Source organism: Sinohyriopsis cumingii, chromosome 6, assembly GCF_028554795.1.
Source record: "Sinohyriopsis cumingii isolate HCF-2022 chromosome 6, ASM2855479v2, whole genome shotgun sequence".
NCBI lineage: Eukaryota > Metazoa > Mollusca > Bivalvia > Unionida > Unionidae > Sinohyriopsis > Sinohyriopsis cumingii.
In genome coordinates this window covers 15,112,214-15,130,418 of record NC_142966.1, presented here as the reverse complement: position 1 = coordinate 15,130,418, position 18,205 = coordinate 15,112,214, and positions in this window count along the sequence as shown.

The following is an 18,205-nucleotide window of genomic DNA, read 5'->3' as shown; positions in this document are numbered from 1 at the left end:
AACCTCTTCCCACCCCACAAAGATGAAAATTTGTTGAAGGATTATGTGAAGATTGCAGATTAATGTAACGTCCAGCTGTCATAATTAATTGCAGAGAGGAGCTCTTATTTATCCCTGGCTTAGAGAACGAGTCAATAATTTTTGTCACTTTCCTTTTAATTTGGTCAAATCAATGAAACAAAGCCCATGAGTTGAGATAAAGTATTGATTGGATTAGCCTGTTTGTAGTATAGCTTAAGAACCAGGATTATTTTGGAGATAGGCTGAGTCAACAGGTAGGGCACAAGGACTTGGGTTCCAAAGAATATTGTATTCTCACTTGCATGTTCAAGAAGGGAGATTAAAGAACCTTGATTTATATTATAATGTAGATGGTAGAGGAGTCATGGAACAGCCAATGTGCCTGAAAATTACCATCACAAACTAACATGGCTACCTTTATGCACAATGAGGATTAGGTAAACTTACATGTCAAATCGCCTTTATGCCCTCCCCCTTTCCTTGCAAAAGCATTAATTTTGAAGAAGCCACATCTATTCTGTTGCTGCCAGAAATGTGGTACTAAGATCTCACCATGCTTATGTATACTGTCGCAAGGAAATACCAGTATAAGAATTACCACCATGTTTATGTACACTGTCGCAAGGAAATACCAGTAGAGGAGTTACCACCATGCTTATGTACACTGTTGCAAGGAAATACCAGTAGAGGAGTTACCACCATGCTTATGTACACTGTTGCAAGGAAATGCCAGTAGAGGAGTTACCACCATGCTTATGTACACTGTCACAAGGAAATACCAGTAGAGGAGTTACCACCATGCTTATGTACACTGTCACAAGGAAATACCAGTAGAGGAGTTACCACCATGCTTATGTACACTGTCACAAGGAAATACCAGTAGAGGAGTTACCACCATGCTTATGTACACTGTTGCAAGGAACTACCAGTAGAGGAGTTACCACCATGCTTATGTACACTGTCGCAAGGAAATGCCAGTAGAGGAGTTACCACCATGCTTATGTACACTGTCGCAAGGAACTACCAGTAAAGGAGTTACCACCATGCTTATGTACACTGTCACAAGGAAATACCAGTAGAGGAGTTACCACCATGCTTATATACACTGTTGCAAGGAAATACCAGTAGAGGAATTACCACCATGCTTATGTACACTGTCGCAAGGAAATACCAGTAGAGGAGTTACCACCATGCTTATGTACACTGTCGCAAGGAAATACCAGTAGAGGAGTTACCAACATACTTATGTACACTGTCACATTTAATGATATTAATTATATTATACATTTAAGGACATTAATTACATTAGATATTTAATGACATTCATTATATTAGACATTGAATGACAATAATTATATTAGACATTTAAGGACAATAATTATATTAGACATTTAAGGACATTAATTATATTAGACATTTATGGACACGAATTATGTTACACAAATGTGTTAACTTAAATAAATGTTACATAAATTTTTTAACAACTAAAAATAACTGACTATCATCATCTTTCTTTAATTCATGCCTGACACTGACTGTTATTATTATCTCTCTGTAATTTATGTCTAATGCTATCTCTATCATCATCTCTCTGTAATTCAGGCCAGACACTGACTCTTTCATTATCTCTGTAACTCAGGCATGACACTGACTCTATCATTATCTCTGTAACTCAGGCATGACACTGACTCTATCATTATCTCTGTAATTCAGGCCTGACACTGACTCTATCATCATCTCTCTGTAATTCAGGCCAGACACTGACTCTTTCATTATCTCTGTAACTCAGGCATGACACTGACTCTATCATCATCTCTCTGTAATTCAGGTCTGACACTGACTCTATCATCATCTCTCTGTAATTCAGGCCTGACACACAAATAATTTATTTCCCTAGAAAAACAAGGTAAAAATAAGAAAAAGTACTTATGGTTTTACAAATCAAATCCAAAATTAATCCAAGAATTAAATAATAAAAGCCCTATTATTGAAAAGTGCTAAATAAATCTGAGTTTGAGTCCTGATGAAATCCAAAATGGAAGACAATGACATCAGTTGTAACCTGTGAAGTGCTGCAGTGTCAACAGTCTCTTTTTGAATACAGAAAATATTATTCCAGTTTTTAAATCCTTTATAAGTTTTGATAAATGTCCTTGTCCAAGAATTAATTTAAAGTACTAGTATTTCCAGGGAAAAGAATCACTTTTCTTCAAAATAATTTGAAGAAAATAAAATAATTACCCCAAAACTGGTCACAATATAAAATACTTTAACATTTCAAGTGTTCAGGCAAGAATGACAATTCTTTCTCAAAAACTTAGTAATAAATCTAACTACAATACAAAACAGATTACCAGATGGAGCTCAAGAGTTCATCCTTCTTGTTATACCCAAAGTTTGTAACAACAAACACGTTATTTGTCACATAATCCAAGTATGGCATCAATTCCACTTTATGAATCTTACTCTGGGAAAAAATAAAAAAAGAATTAAAAAGGTTGTTTACTACAACTCTTACTGGTTATGGATCAAGGTCAGGAACTAGGTCAGCATTAGATTATTAGTTGTTTACTATGAAAAATAAAAAAATTAGTCAGAAAATAAAGTTGCATTACAATAGCATGTAATGGAATTATTTAAAAAAAACAAAACTAACAAACAAACAATTAAATTAAATCAAACATAAATTAAAACAAATGTACATAATACTATTATTATCTCTCTGTAATTCAGGCCTGACACTGATTCTATCATTATCTCTCGGTAGTTCAGACCTGACATTAAATCAGTGACAAGCAATTCTCTGTAGTTGTCCTTTTGACCACCTTAGTTAGGTAATATAAAAAGCACATCATGTACATATAATGTGATAACTGAGATGTAAATATTGCTGAGACAAACATGAAAACTAAACATTGAGTTTCATGAATCTAAAGACCTTTCTAATGTAAATCACTTACCTCCCCCTGCCACTAGATGTCATAACATGTATCCACCATTAAGATACTGATTACACATGTCCCTGTCCCAAAAGATTGAAAGAAAACTGTATTTCCCCAGAAAGCTTTGATATTGTGTTTTCAAACATTAAACAGAGTAGAATCTAAGGAAACAAATGATGCCACTTTAATCATGTCACATTCTCTAAACTAAAATGTCCACACTTTGAAAAGCCGTTGTGAAGGAAACTTTTGCAACAAGCAAACTGTTGAGTTTTTTTAAAATGAAACTTTTACATTTTTACTTATGGAGCAATTCTAAAATGTAACATATTATCTCTCAAAAAACAAGACAAAATACCCAAGTTATAAGAAAATCACCAGTGTGAAATGCGAACAGGACAAAATTCCCAAGTCATCCAAAATTCACCCTGTGTGTAAATGTATGTTAATTTCAAGTTTGACCTCTCTTCAAAAACAGGACAAAATACCCAAGTCATCTGAAAATCACCTGTGCAAAACATGAACAGGACAAAATACTCAAGTCATCTGAAAATCACCAGTGTGAAATGTGAAGAGGACAAAATACCCAAGTCATCCAAAAATCACCTGTGTAAAACATGAACAGAACAAAATATCCAAGTCACCTAAAAATCACCTGTGTGAAATGTGAACAGGACAAGATACCCAAGTCATCTGAAAATCACCAGTGTGAAATGTGAAGAGGACAAAATACCCAAGTCATCCAAAAATCACCTGTGTAAAACATGAACAGAACAAAATACCCAAGTCACCTAAAAATCACCTGTGTGAAATGTGAAGAGGACAAAATAACCAAGCCATCTGAAAATCACCTGTGTGAAATGTGAACAGGACAAAATACCCAAGTCATCAGAAAATCACCTGTGTGAAATATGAACAGGACAAAATACCCAAGTCATCTGAAAATCACCTGTGTGAAATGTGAACAGGACATAATATAATACCCAAGTCATCTGAAAATCAACTGTGCAAAACATGAACAGGACAAAATACTCAAGTCATCTGAAAATCACCAGTGTGAAATGTGAAGAGGACAAAATACCCAAGTCATCCAAAAATCACCTGTGTAAAACATGAACAGAACAAAATACCCAAGTCACCTAAAAATCACCTGTGTGAAATGTGAACAGGACAAAATACCCAAGTCATCTGAAAATCACCAGTGTGAAATGTGAAGAGGACAAAATACCCAAGTCATCCAAAAATCACCTGTGTAAAACATGAACAGAACAAAATACCCAAGTCATCTGAAAATCACCTGTGTGAAATGTGAACAGGACAAAATACCCAAGTCATCAGAAAATCACCTGTGTGAAATACGAACAGGACAAAATACCCAAGTCATCTGAAAATCACCTGTGTGAAATGTGAACAGGACATAATATAATACCCAAGTCATCTGAAAATCAACTGTGCAAAACATGAACAGGACAAAATACCCAAGTCATCTGAAAATCACCAGTGTGAAATGTGAAGAGGACAAAATACCCAAGTCATCTGAAAATCACCTGTGTGAAACATGAACAGGACATAATATAATACCCAAGTCATCTGAAAATCAACTGTGCAAAACATGAACAGGACAAAATACCCAAGTCATCTGAAAATCACCAGTGTGAAATGTGAAGAGGACAAAATACCCAAGTCATCCAAAAATCACCTGTGTAAAACATGAACAGAACAAAATACCCAAGTCACCTAAAAATCACCTGTGTGAAATGTGAAGAGGACAAAATAACCAAGTCATCAGAAAATCACCTGTGTGAAATACGAACAGGACAAAATACCCAAGTCATCTGAAAATCACCTGTGTGAAATGTGAACAGGACTAAATACCCAAGTCATCCAAAAATCACCTGTGTGAAATGTGTGTTCAAGCTTTACCTTTCTAAGGATTCAACCGATGATCACAGACAACTACTGTTTTATGAGCTAATGAACCATTCCATGTGCATGGTATATTAAATGAGCTATTGAACCAGTCCAAGTGTGACAGTATATTAAACAAGCCCAGGAACCAACTCATTTGTGGTTGTACATAAAATGCCTTAAAAGAATGAAGATTGCTGATTGACTTACAGTATTTACTAGAAAAAATTAACATAATTTCTCAGAAGAAGCCATATGGGTAAATAGCATGCTTGAACCTAAAACCATTTTCATTTTATCTCTGTTGCCATGCAAGTATGACTTGATGTAAACCTGATCACACTGGGCTATATTCTCATACTGGGTTCATACAAGGGCATTTTTTATAGAAACAAGGCATGCAGCATATGATTGTCATCATTTTAAAATTTTCATTTTAGAAAGATCATTCATAATATGTAAACATTATTTCCCATCAAACCACATATCAACAGTATGCTCCACTGGAAGCATACCACATATCAACAGTATGCTCCACTGGAAGCATACCACATATCAACAGTATGGTCCACTGGAATCATACCACATATCAACAGTATGGTCCATTGGAAGCATACCAAATATCAACAGTATAGTCCACTGGAAGCATACCACATATCAACAGTATGGTCCACTGGAAGCATACCACATATCAACAGTATGGTCCACTGGAAGCATACCACATATCAACAGTATGGTCCACTGGAAGCATACCACATATCAACAGTATGGTCCACTGGAAGCATACCACATATCAACAGTATGGTCCACTGGAATCATGCCACATATCAACAGTATGGTCCACTGGAAGCATACCAAATATCAACAGTATGGTCCACTGGAAGCATACCACATATCAACAGTATGGTCCACTGGAAGCATACCAAATATCAACAGTATGGTCCACTGGAAGCATACCACATATCAACAGTATGGTCCACTGGAATCATACCACATATCAACAGTATGGTCCACTGGAAGCATACCAAATATCAACAGTATGGTCCACTGGAAGCATACCACATATCAACAGTATGGTCCACTGGAAGTGAATTGGTTTTTGTATCCAGATGTTGGAGTCAAAACCATTTCCATCAAAGGTAGTTTAATTTCTCATGGCCTCTTCACTTTGTTGAAATAAATACTTGACTATGTAGCAATATAATCTCCTTAGCATTAAACATGTCAAAACATACTCCAATTTAGTCATAACAAATGTACCTGAAATGCAGTTATACACACTGCACCAAATATTGCTTGACAGTGAGGCCATTTTATATTAATGACTTGTACAAATAAATGACATTTACAGTAAATTTGTATAAATACAGTTTCTTAGTACCAAACATTGAGTGATAACAATAAAATGTGTATAAATACAGTTTCTATACAAAGTACTGAGCGATAGCAATAAAATGTGTATAAATAAAGTTTCTTAGTACCAAGCACCATGTAATAGCAATAAAATGTGTATAAATACAGTATCTTAGTACCAAGCACTGTGTAATAGCAATAAAATGTGTATAAATAAAGTTTCTTAGTACCAAGCACCATTTAATAGCAATAAAATGTGTATAAATACAGTATCTTAGTACCAAGCACTGTGTAATAGCAATAAAATGTGTATAAATACAGTATCTTAGTACCAAGCACCATGTAATAGCAAAAAAATGTGTATAATACAGTTTTTATAGCACCAAGCACTAAGTGATAGCAATAAAATGTGTATAAATACAGCTTCTTAATACCAAGCACTGAGTAATAGCAATAAAATGTGTTTAAATACAGCTTCTTAATTCCAAGCACTGAGCACTGTGTGCTAGTAATAAAATGTGTATAAATACAGTTTCTATAGCATCAAGCATTGAGTGATAGCAATAAAATGTGTATAAATACAGCTTCTTAATACCAAGCACTGAGTAATAGCAATAAAATGTGTTTAAATACAGCTTCTATAGCACCAAACACTGTGTGATAGCAATAAAATGTATTTAAATACAGCTTCTATAGCACCAAACACTGTGTGATAGCAATAAAATGTGTATAAATACAGTTTCTATAGCACTTAACACTGTGTGATAGCAATAAACTGTATATAAATGCAGTAACTTAGTACCAAGCACCATGTAATAGCAATAAAATGTGTATAAATACAGTTTCTATACAAAGTACTGAGTGCTAGCAAAAAAATGTGTATAATACAGTTTCTATAGCATCAAGCAATAAGTGATAGCAATAAAACTTGTATAAATAGTTTCTATAGTAGCAAGCACTGTGTAATAGCAATAAAATGTGTATAAATGCAGTTTTTATAGCATCAAGCATTGAGTACTAGCAATAAAATGTGTATAAATACAGTTTCTATAGCATCAAGCATTGAGTGATATCAATAAAATGTGTATAAATACAGCTTCTTAATTCCATGCACTGAGCACTGTGTGATGGTGATAAAATGTGTATAAATACAGTTTCTAAAGCATCAAGCATTGAGTGATATCAATGAAATGTGTATAAATACAGCTTCTTAATACCAAGCACTGAACACTGTGTGATAGTGATAAAATGTTTATAAATACAGTTTCAACAGCATCAAGCACTGAGTGATAGCAATGAAATGTGTATAAATACAGCTTCTTAATACCAAGCACTGAGTGATAGCAATAAAATGTGTATAAATACAGCTTCTATAGCACCAAACACTGTGTAATAGCAATACAATGTGTAGAAATACAGTTTCTTAGTACCAGTCACTGAGTGATAGCAATAAAATGTCTATACATACAGTTTCTTAGAACCAAGCACTATGTGACAGCAATAAAATGTCTTTATATACAGTTTCTTAGAACCAAGCACTATATGATAGCAATAAAATGTCTATATATACAGTTTCTTAGAACCAAGCACTATGTGACAGCAATAAAATGTCTTTATATACAGTTTCTTAGAACCAAGCACTATATGATAGCAATAAAATGTCTATATATACAGTTTCTTAGAACCAAGCACTATGTGATAGCAATAAAATGTCTATATATAGTTTCTTAGAACCAAGCACTATGTGATAGCAATAAAATGTCTATATATAGTTTCTTAGAACCAAGCACTATGTGATAGCAATAAAATGTCTATATATAGTTTCTTAGAACCAAGCACTATGTGATAGCAATAAAATGTCTATATATAGTTTCTTAGAACCAAGCACTATGTGATAGCAATAAAATGTCTATATATAGTTTCTTAGAACCAAGCACTATGTGATAGCAATAAAATGTCTATATATAGTTTCTTAGAACCAAGCACTATGTGATAGCAATAAAATGTCTATATATAGTTTCTTAGAACCAAGCACTATGTGATAGCAATAAAATGTCTATATATAGAGTTTCTTAGAATCAAGCACTATGTGATAGCAATAAAATGTGTATATATACAGTTTCTTAGTACCAATCACTGAGTGATAGCAATAAAATGTCTATACATACAGTTTCTTAGTACCAATCACTGAGTGATAGCAATAAAATGTGTATACATACAGTTTCTTAGTACCAGTCACTGAGTGATAGCAATAAAATGTCTATACATAGTTTATTAGAACTAAGCACTATGTGATAGCAATAAAATGTGTATACATACAGTTTCTTACTAACAAGCACTGAGTGATAGCAATAAAATGTGTATGCATACAGTTTCTTATTACCAATCATTGAGTGATAGCAATAGTAAGATGTAATCTTAGAATATATGTTTCCTTGTACAGTACAATAGTAAGATGTAATCTTAGAATATCTGTTTCCTTGTACAGTACAATAGTAAGATGTAATCTTAGAATATCTGTTTCCTTGTATGGTACAATAGTAAGATGTAATCTTAGAATATCTGTTTCCTTGTACGGTACAATAGTAAGATGTAATCTTAGAATATCTGTTTCCTGGTACAGTACAATAGTAAGATGTAATCTTAGAATATGTTTCCTTGTACAATACAATAGCGAGATGTAATCTTAGAATATATGTTTCCTTGTACAGTACAACAGTAAGATGTAATCTTAGAATATATGTTTCCTTGTACAGTACAATAGTAAGATGTAATCTTAGAATATGTTTCCTTGTACAGTACAATAGTAAAATGTGATCTTAGAATATGTTTCCTTGTACAGTACAATAGTAAGATGTAATCTTAGAATATGTGTTTCCTTGTACAGTACAGTAGTAAGATGTAATCTTAGAATATGTTTCCTTGTACAATACAATAGTAAGATGTAATCTTAGAATAACTGTTTCCTTGTACAGTACAACAGTAAGATGTAATCTTAGAATATATGTTTCCTTGTACAGTACAATAGTAAGATGTAATCTTAGAATATATGTTTCGTTGTACAGTACAACAGTAAGATGTAATCTTAGAATATATGTTTCCTTGTACAGTACAATAGTAAGATGTAATTTTAGAATATGTTTCCTTGTACAGTACAATAGTAAGATGTAATCTTAGAATATCCATTTCCTTGTACAGTACAATAGTTAGATGCAATCTTAGAATATGTTTCCTTGTACAGTACAATAGTAAGATGTAATCTTAGAATATCTGTTTCCTTGTACAGTACAATAGTGAGATGTAATCTTAGAATATCTGTTTCCTTGTACAGTACAATAGTAAGATGTAATCTTAGAATATCTGTTTCCTTGTACAGTACAATAGTAAGATGTAATCTTAGAATTACAATAATTTCTGAATTAAAAGAATTTATATGAAGGACAGTCTATATAAGAACATTATGACTTATTCTAGTGTACATGACTGATAAGACCAAAATCTGTAAAGAAACATTTCTTTTTTTAGAAAATTATATATATTAGTTAAATAATTGTTATATTTGATAATAAGGAAAAGAAAATTGATCCATGAATCCTAGAGATAATGCAATGGTTAACAAATGAACTAGTCAGATAAAATTATATGGCAAAAGGCCTGAATTATAACAATAATGCGATGTGACGGTACCCATATCACCCAGTATTGCTTCACAGTGAGTCCATTTTAACTGAATGACTTGTGCAAATAAATGACATTTGCAGTAAATTTGTATAAATACTGTTTCAATAGTACAAAGCACAGAGTGAGAGCAGTACTGCAGTGGCAGAATGTCAGTCAATACTTTATTGTCACACCCTTTACAACTATAATGGAATGGTCTATACCTGATATACATGATGTGTCATGGCATGTATTTGAATACATGTTTATTCTATCTTGAGTTTATGGGGTAAACTGAGCAAAATGTGCACCATACATGTTTCATGTCCTGTATTTCAAGAAATTAAATTTAAATTTAAACACACTTGTCATACTCCCAGACAATGTTGGGGGTGGGGTGGTGTGTTCTTGGCCCATGCTTACACTACAATCACTACAACCATATGCCCATGCTTATGCTACACTACCACCACAACCATATGCCCATGCTTACACTACCACCACAACCATATTCCCATGCTTACACTACCACCACAACCATATTCCCATGCTTACACTACCACCACAACCATATGCCCATGCTTACACTACCACCACAACCATATTCCCATGCTTACACTACCACCACAACCATATTCCCATGCTTACACTACCACCACAACCATATTCCCATGCTTACACTATCACCACAACCATATGCTCATGCTTATGCTACACTACCACCACAACCATATGTCCATGCTTACACTATCACCACAACCATATGCTCATGCTTATGCTACACTACCACCACAACCATATGCCCATGCTTACACTACCACCACAACCATATTCCCATGCTTACACTATCACCACAACCATATGCTCATGCTTATGCTACACTACCACCACAACCATATGTCCATGCTTACACTATCACCACAACCATATGCTCATGCTTATGCTACACTACCACCACAACCATATGCCCATGCTTACACTACCACCACAACCATATGTCCATGCTTACACTACTACAACAACCATATTCCCATGCTTACAGTACCACCACAACCATATGCCCATGCTTACATTACAGTCACCACAACCATATGCTCATGCTTACATTACAGTCACCACAACCATATGCTCATGCTTACATTACAGTCACCACAACCATATGCCCATGCTTATGCTACACTACCACCACAACCATATGCCCATGCTTACACTACCACCACAACCATATTCCCATGCTTACACTACTACAACAACCATATTCCCATGCTTACACTACTACAACAACCATATGCCCATGCTTACATTACAGTCACCACAACCATATGCTCATGCTTACATTACAGTCACCACAACCATATGCCCATGCTTATGCTACACTACCACCACAACCATATGCCCATGCTTACACTACCACCACAACCATATTCCCATGCTTACACTACTACAACAACCATATTCCCATGCTTACACTACTACAACAACCATATGCTCATGCTTACATTACAGTCACCACAACCATATGCCCATGCTTACATTACAGTCACCACAACCATATGCCCATGCTTACATTACAGTCACCACAACCATATGCCCATGCTTACACTACAGTCACCACAACCATATGCCCATGCTTACACTACAGTCACCACAACCATATGCCCATGCTTACACTACAGTCACCACAACCATATGCTCATGCTTACACTACAGTCACCACAACCATATGCCCATACTTACACTACAGTCACCACAACCATATGCCCATGCTTACATAATCACAATCACACTGACATTAAAATTAAAATATACCAAGTTTCTATCTTTAAAAACCATAGGATAGTGGACTATTTTCTTTAGATGCAGCCTTTCCTGCTCTCAATAGCTTGAGGTGGAGGTGGGGTGAAGGTAAATCAAAGTTCATGATTTTGTTTTATTTACATGCTGGTTAGTGTCAAACATGCTGGGTAGTGTCTGGGTAGTGTCAAACATGATGGGTAGTGTCAAACATGATGGGTAGTGTCAAACATGCTGGGTAGTGTCAAACATACTGGGTAGTGTCAAACATACTGGGTGGTGTCAAACATACTGGGTGCTGTCAAACATGCTGGGTAGTGTCAAACATACTGGGTGGTGTCAAACATGCTGGGTAGTGTCAAACATGCTGGCTGGTGTCAAACATGCTGGGTAGTGTCAAACATGCTAGGTAGTGTCAAACATGCTAGATGGTGTCAAACATGCTGGGTAGTGTCAAACATGCTGGGTAGTGTCAAACATGCTAGGTGGTGTCAGACATGCTGGGTAGTGTCAAACATGCTGGGTAGTGTCTGGGTGGTGTCAAACATGCTGGTTGACTACCAAAATAACAATATTATGTTTTTAATATACAGAGTGACATCAAAGTTCAAAGAAACACTGAACACAAACTCACCTATAAACCTTAAATAAATATGGCTTAAACATTCTTTTTCAACTTTTTTCCTTCAACACACATCTTTTTGATTTATATGACTTCAAATGAATTGGGTTGTTCCACTTAGTATACTTGACTTGTTCAATTTGTCTGCTGGGCTCTCCCACGGCAGTCTTTAAAAGATTTAACATACCTATCTATTCTCAGCCAATTATGAAATCTGTCAAATGGTGGTTGCTTATCTCTGACTACCTTTTAATTGCCTTTATGATATTCATCTGTAAAAACTGTCCCCAGGGTAATTTTACATGGGATCTAAGCAGGACTTTTGACCCTTTATACAGACTTCATGCTAGCAATGTAGATAGGGGTGGTCAAAAATGTTTTTCTCTGTTTATTAATTTAGTTTCTTATAATAAATTTGCCCAAAAATTGTATTTACTGAAAAACAACCATGTTGGGAGGTTGAGGAGTACAAAATCATGCTTTTCATGTGACACATCATGTTATGTCAGGTATGGTTTAAATGATATATTTATGTCATAATTTTTTTAAAATGCAAACATAGGATTTGTGAAATTCAGCAGAAATTATGAGCTTGTTACAGTGCTGTCAAATGTAGCAAAAAATATAAGTATTGGATGTTGGAACAGTTGGTTATAAAGAATATATATATATATATATATATATATATATATATATATATATATATATATATATATATATATATATATATATATATATATATATATATATATATGTATGTATATATATATATATATGTATATATGTATATATGTATATATATATATATATATATATATATATATATATATATATATATATATATATATATATGTATATATATATGTATATATATATTATATATATATATATATGTATATATATATATATATATATATGTATATATATATGTATATATATATATATATATATATATATATATATATATATATATATATATATATATATGTATATATATATGTATATATATATGTATATATATGTATATATATATGTATATATATGTATATATATATATATATATATATATATATATATATATATATATATATATATATATATATATATATATATATATATATATATATATATATATATATATATATATATATATATATATATATATATATATATATATATATATATATATATATATATATATATATATATATATGTATATATATGCAATAAACTGAACAAACAGTGCAAAACTAGTATCTAGCTACTAGCCTGAGTGCTTTTGACCCTTCAAAGAGTTTTTTTCAAAGGCAAATATAAAACACAGACAAGACAAACAAACAAAACAGAAAAACGGTTATGTTTGCAAAACTTTACATGGCTGTTTCTACAGGAATTTACATAAAATAATAGATGTCGTTATGGCTCATCAATTTCTAGGTCAATACAAATATGTTCCAATATCAGCAACAAGCTGAAATTAGTTGACATATAATAGAGTTAAAAGGTTGAATTCCTGTAAAAACAGTCATAAAGAAGTACCTCATAGTAAAGACATACTGTTAAAGCAATATTTTCCCAATGGCATATTCTTAAAGTCAGATTTTCTCAATGGCATATTCTTAAAGTCAGATTTTCTCAATGACATACTCTTAAAGTCAGAATTGCTCAATGACATACTCTTAAAGTCAGAATTTCTCAATGACATACTCTCAAAGCCAGACTTTCTCAACGACATACTCTGAAGGTTTAGATCTAATAAAGAGGTTAAAAATCTTTTGTGATTACTAAGGATGATCAGCATTTGATTACATCATAAGAAATGGAGTCATGAACACAAGCTGCATTAACAAAAGAAAGCTGTACAAAAAAAAACAGACAGTGCTCGATGCCATCTTCATGCCAGGATATTGAACCATGAATGTTATGAATTATATGGAATCTTTAGACACTGTATCATTCATAATTCTAGTTATAGTATAGTTACAAAAGTATAGAAAAGAATCTCATTCCTTAGATTTGTCTAGTGACAAGGACTGTATTTCTGTGTGTAACAACTGTGTTTATATTTATGACATGATGCGATTTTTGTAAGAAACATGGACTGTTCAATTAATTCTTCATTAAATGCATGTATTTAAAAATAATAAAAATAAAATAATAGCTTTCTTGATTTTTTGTACTCGTACACACAGACAATATTTCTCTCATAATTACATTTTCCCTCTCTCTTTATCATAATATAAGTCCTTAGAAAAATACATTTTTCACTTCTGCAGAAACCTAAGGAAACTAAAAACTCATAAAAACTGATTAAATAAATTGGGTCCAAGATTCTGCACATAACATTGAGCCCACCTTGAATAATGAAAGCATTCATTTAGCTAGAAACAACAAGTGTATACTGACCTTATATTTTGTATAATTAAGGAATTTATTTAGCTAGAAGAAGACTGACCTCATGTTTTGAATAATGAAAGCATTTATTTAGCTAGAAACAACAAGTGTATACTGACCTTATATTTTGTATAATTAAGGAATTTATTTAGCTAGAAGAAGACTGACCTCATGTTTTGAATAATGAAAGCATTTATTTAGCTAGCATTATTCTAAATCCAGGGTGGGGAAAACATGCCAATTGTAAAAAAGGCAATTAAAGTTTAAAAGTTATAGGATGCAGATAGAATTATGAATAGACATGTAGACAGACATATGAACATTGAAATGGACACTAAAATGATTGCTGTGTTGAGATACCTACAACCAGACTTGACAAAACATAATGCAATACTACAATGAGATACCACCAAGCAGACTTGATCAAAGATAATGCAATACTACAATGAGATACCACCAAGCAGACTTGACAAAACATAATGCAATACTTCAATGAGATACCACCAAGCAGACTTGACAAAACATAATGCAATACTACACTGAAATACCAAGGCCAATATTGACAAAACATAATGTGATACTACAATGAGATACCACCAAGCAGACTTGACAAAACATAATGCAATACTACAATGAGATACCACCAAGCAGACTTGACAAAACATAACATGATACTACATTGAACTACCAAGGCCAATATCGACAAAACATAATGTGATACTACAATGCAATACCAAAGCCAATATTGACAAAACATAATGTGATACTACACTGAACTACCAAGGCCAATATTGACAAAACATAATGTGATGCTACAATGCAATACCAAGGCTATTATTGACAAAACATAATGCAATACTGCATTGAAATACCATGGCCAATATTGACAAAACATAATGTAATACTACATTACAATACCAAGGCCAATATTGACAAAACATAATGTAATATTGCATTGAAATACCAAGGTCAATATTGACAAAACATAATGTAATACTACATTGAAATACCAAGGCCAATATTGACAAAACATACTGTGATACTACATTGAACTACCAAGGCCAATATTGACAAAACATAATGCAATACTGCATTGAAATACCAAGGTCAATATTGACAAAACATAATGCAATACTGCATTGAAATACCAAGGCCAATATTGACAAAACATAATGCAATACTGCATTGAAATACCAAGGCCAATATTGACAAAACATAATGTAAAGATTTTGCTGAGCAACTATTAAGGCAGACTTGATAAAAACCATTATAATGACTGTGTCATACCTGTCAGATCCACAGACTGTGTGTGCATGGGATCCAAATAAATGGTCATTGTCCAAAGGATGGAAAATTAAATCTGAATAAAAGAAAATACAGTATCTGTTTTCTTTGAAGCATTTAATACACTTACAAACAAAAACAGCTTGTAGACTTAACACTGTGCAACATCATCATCACATATATACAGTTGATACTTATTGTTTTGTCATTTTGTAACTGGATTTCTATCACTATCCAGGAAAATGTTCTTACACAGCAGTGAAAAATGATTTGCAACAGAAAAGAAAAGGAAACTAAAGAAAAGTAATTCTACTCTAGTAACACCATCTGTTGGTGATTACATGTTAGTTACTTTTGAGACTGAGCTCTGCATCTGTTTATTGTCCTGATGCTGGGTCATGTTGCTATTCAGTGAATGTCATATATCCCAAAATAATGAAGTATGTGCAAATATAAATGCCCCCCCCCCCCAATGTGCTTTATAATGTCAAACTCAATCAACCTTGAATTCTGAAATTTAGTTTTGCTAGGCTTTGCTTTCTTTGCACATGACTCATCCTTCACTAAATCACAGCTGCATTTTGACATTTTTCCTTCAGAAATGAATGATATTTGTACACCATTCCAACTCCTGAAATAATCATGCTTTGTATTTTAAATATAGGGAGGAAATATCCAACTCAAAATAAACTTGAAAATAATTTTAAATAAAAACAATGATGTGTAATAACTTTTGTTTATATATATATATATATATATATATATATATATATATATATATATATATATATATATATATATATATATATATATATATATATATATATATATATATATATATATATATATATATATATATATATATATATATAAATATACATATATATACATATAAATACATATACATATATATATATATATATATATATATATATATATATATATATATATATATATATATTTATATATATATATATATATACACACACACACATAATATATATATATATACATATATATCTTTGATTTATTTAACTGGAAACAATTTGGGTTGTTCCATTTAGTGTACTTTACTTATGGTCTCCTACAGCAGTGCCCAAAGGATTTGACACCGTATCACCCTAGTTATTGTCCGCCAATTAAGTAATCTGTGAAATAGTGGCTGTTTATCTCTGACATCCTTAACTTTTGAATTCCTCAATGATAATTAGTTGTATGAACTGCCCCAAGGATAGTTTTACACTAAACAGGACTTGCTTACTATTTATATATATATATATACAACAGCTTACAGGCATTTATCATGGTGGTCAAAAAGTTTCTGTTTTCTTTCTTTCCTATTCTGTTTATTGTTAACATCACTGAGAATTACTTTTTAACAGGACATTGTTGGAGAGATTGGAGTAAAAAATATCTTTTCTTTCGTGTGACATGTCATGTTATAGCAGGTATCCTGTTAAGTGCTGCCTTCAAAGCAGGCTTTACGAAAAATATAAGAATGACATGACTATGTCGTGCTACTCCCATGAGAGACTTGACAAAAAGTATTGTAATGACATGACTATGTTGCGCTACTCCCATGAGAGACTTGATAAAAGGTATTGTAATGACATGACTATGTTGCATTAACACCAAAACAGGCTTGACAAAAAAGTATGTAAATCATTATCACAGTACATCCTAATGTGAATTAAATTGAAATGAAAGAGTTAATTAAACAGCATTAAAATGTCTTTGCAAGAGAACAATTACCTAAATCTTTTTATTGATAATTGCTTTCAACACATACATCAATCGCCCACATTTTGTATTGATAATCACTTTACATGTTTGATTAACCACACCAGCCTTAGTAATACAAAATTATTGAAACATTTGATCTATTTCTCTTAAATGACTAAAAATCTACAGAGTGAAAAGGAAAATGTGGCAGAAAAGTTAAAATACTGACCAGTGACCTTGACTTTGAGGATAGGATTCATTCACCCCACCCCAGCGTGGTCAGACATACATGTATACTAGATGATATAGAACTATATCAAGTCTAGTGATGATATAAAAGTATGCCAAGTCTAGTGATGATACAGAAGTATACCAAGTCTAGTGATGATATAGAAGTATGCCAAGTCTAGTGATGATATATAAGTATACCAAGTCTAGTGATGATATAGAAGTATACCAAGTCTAGTGATGATATAGAAGTATACCAAGTCTAGTGATGATATAG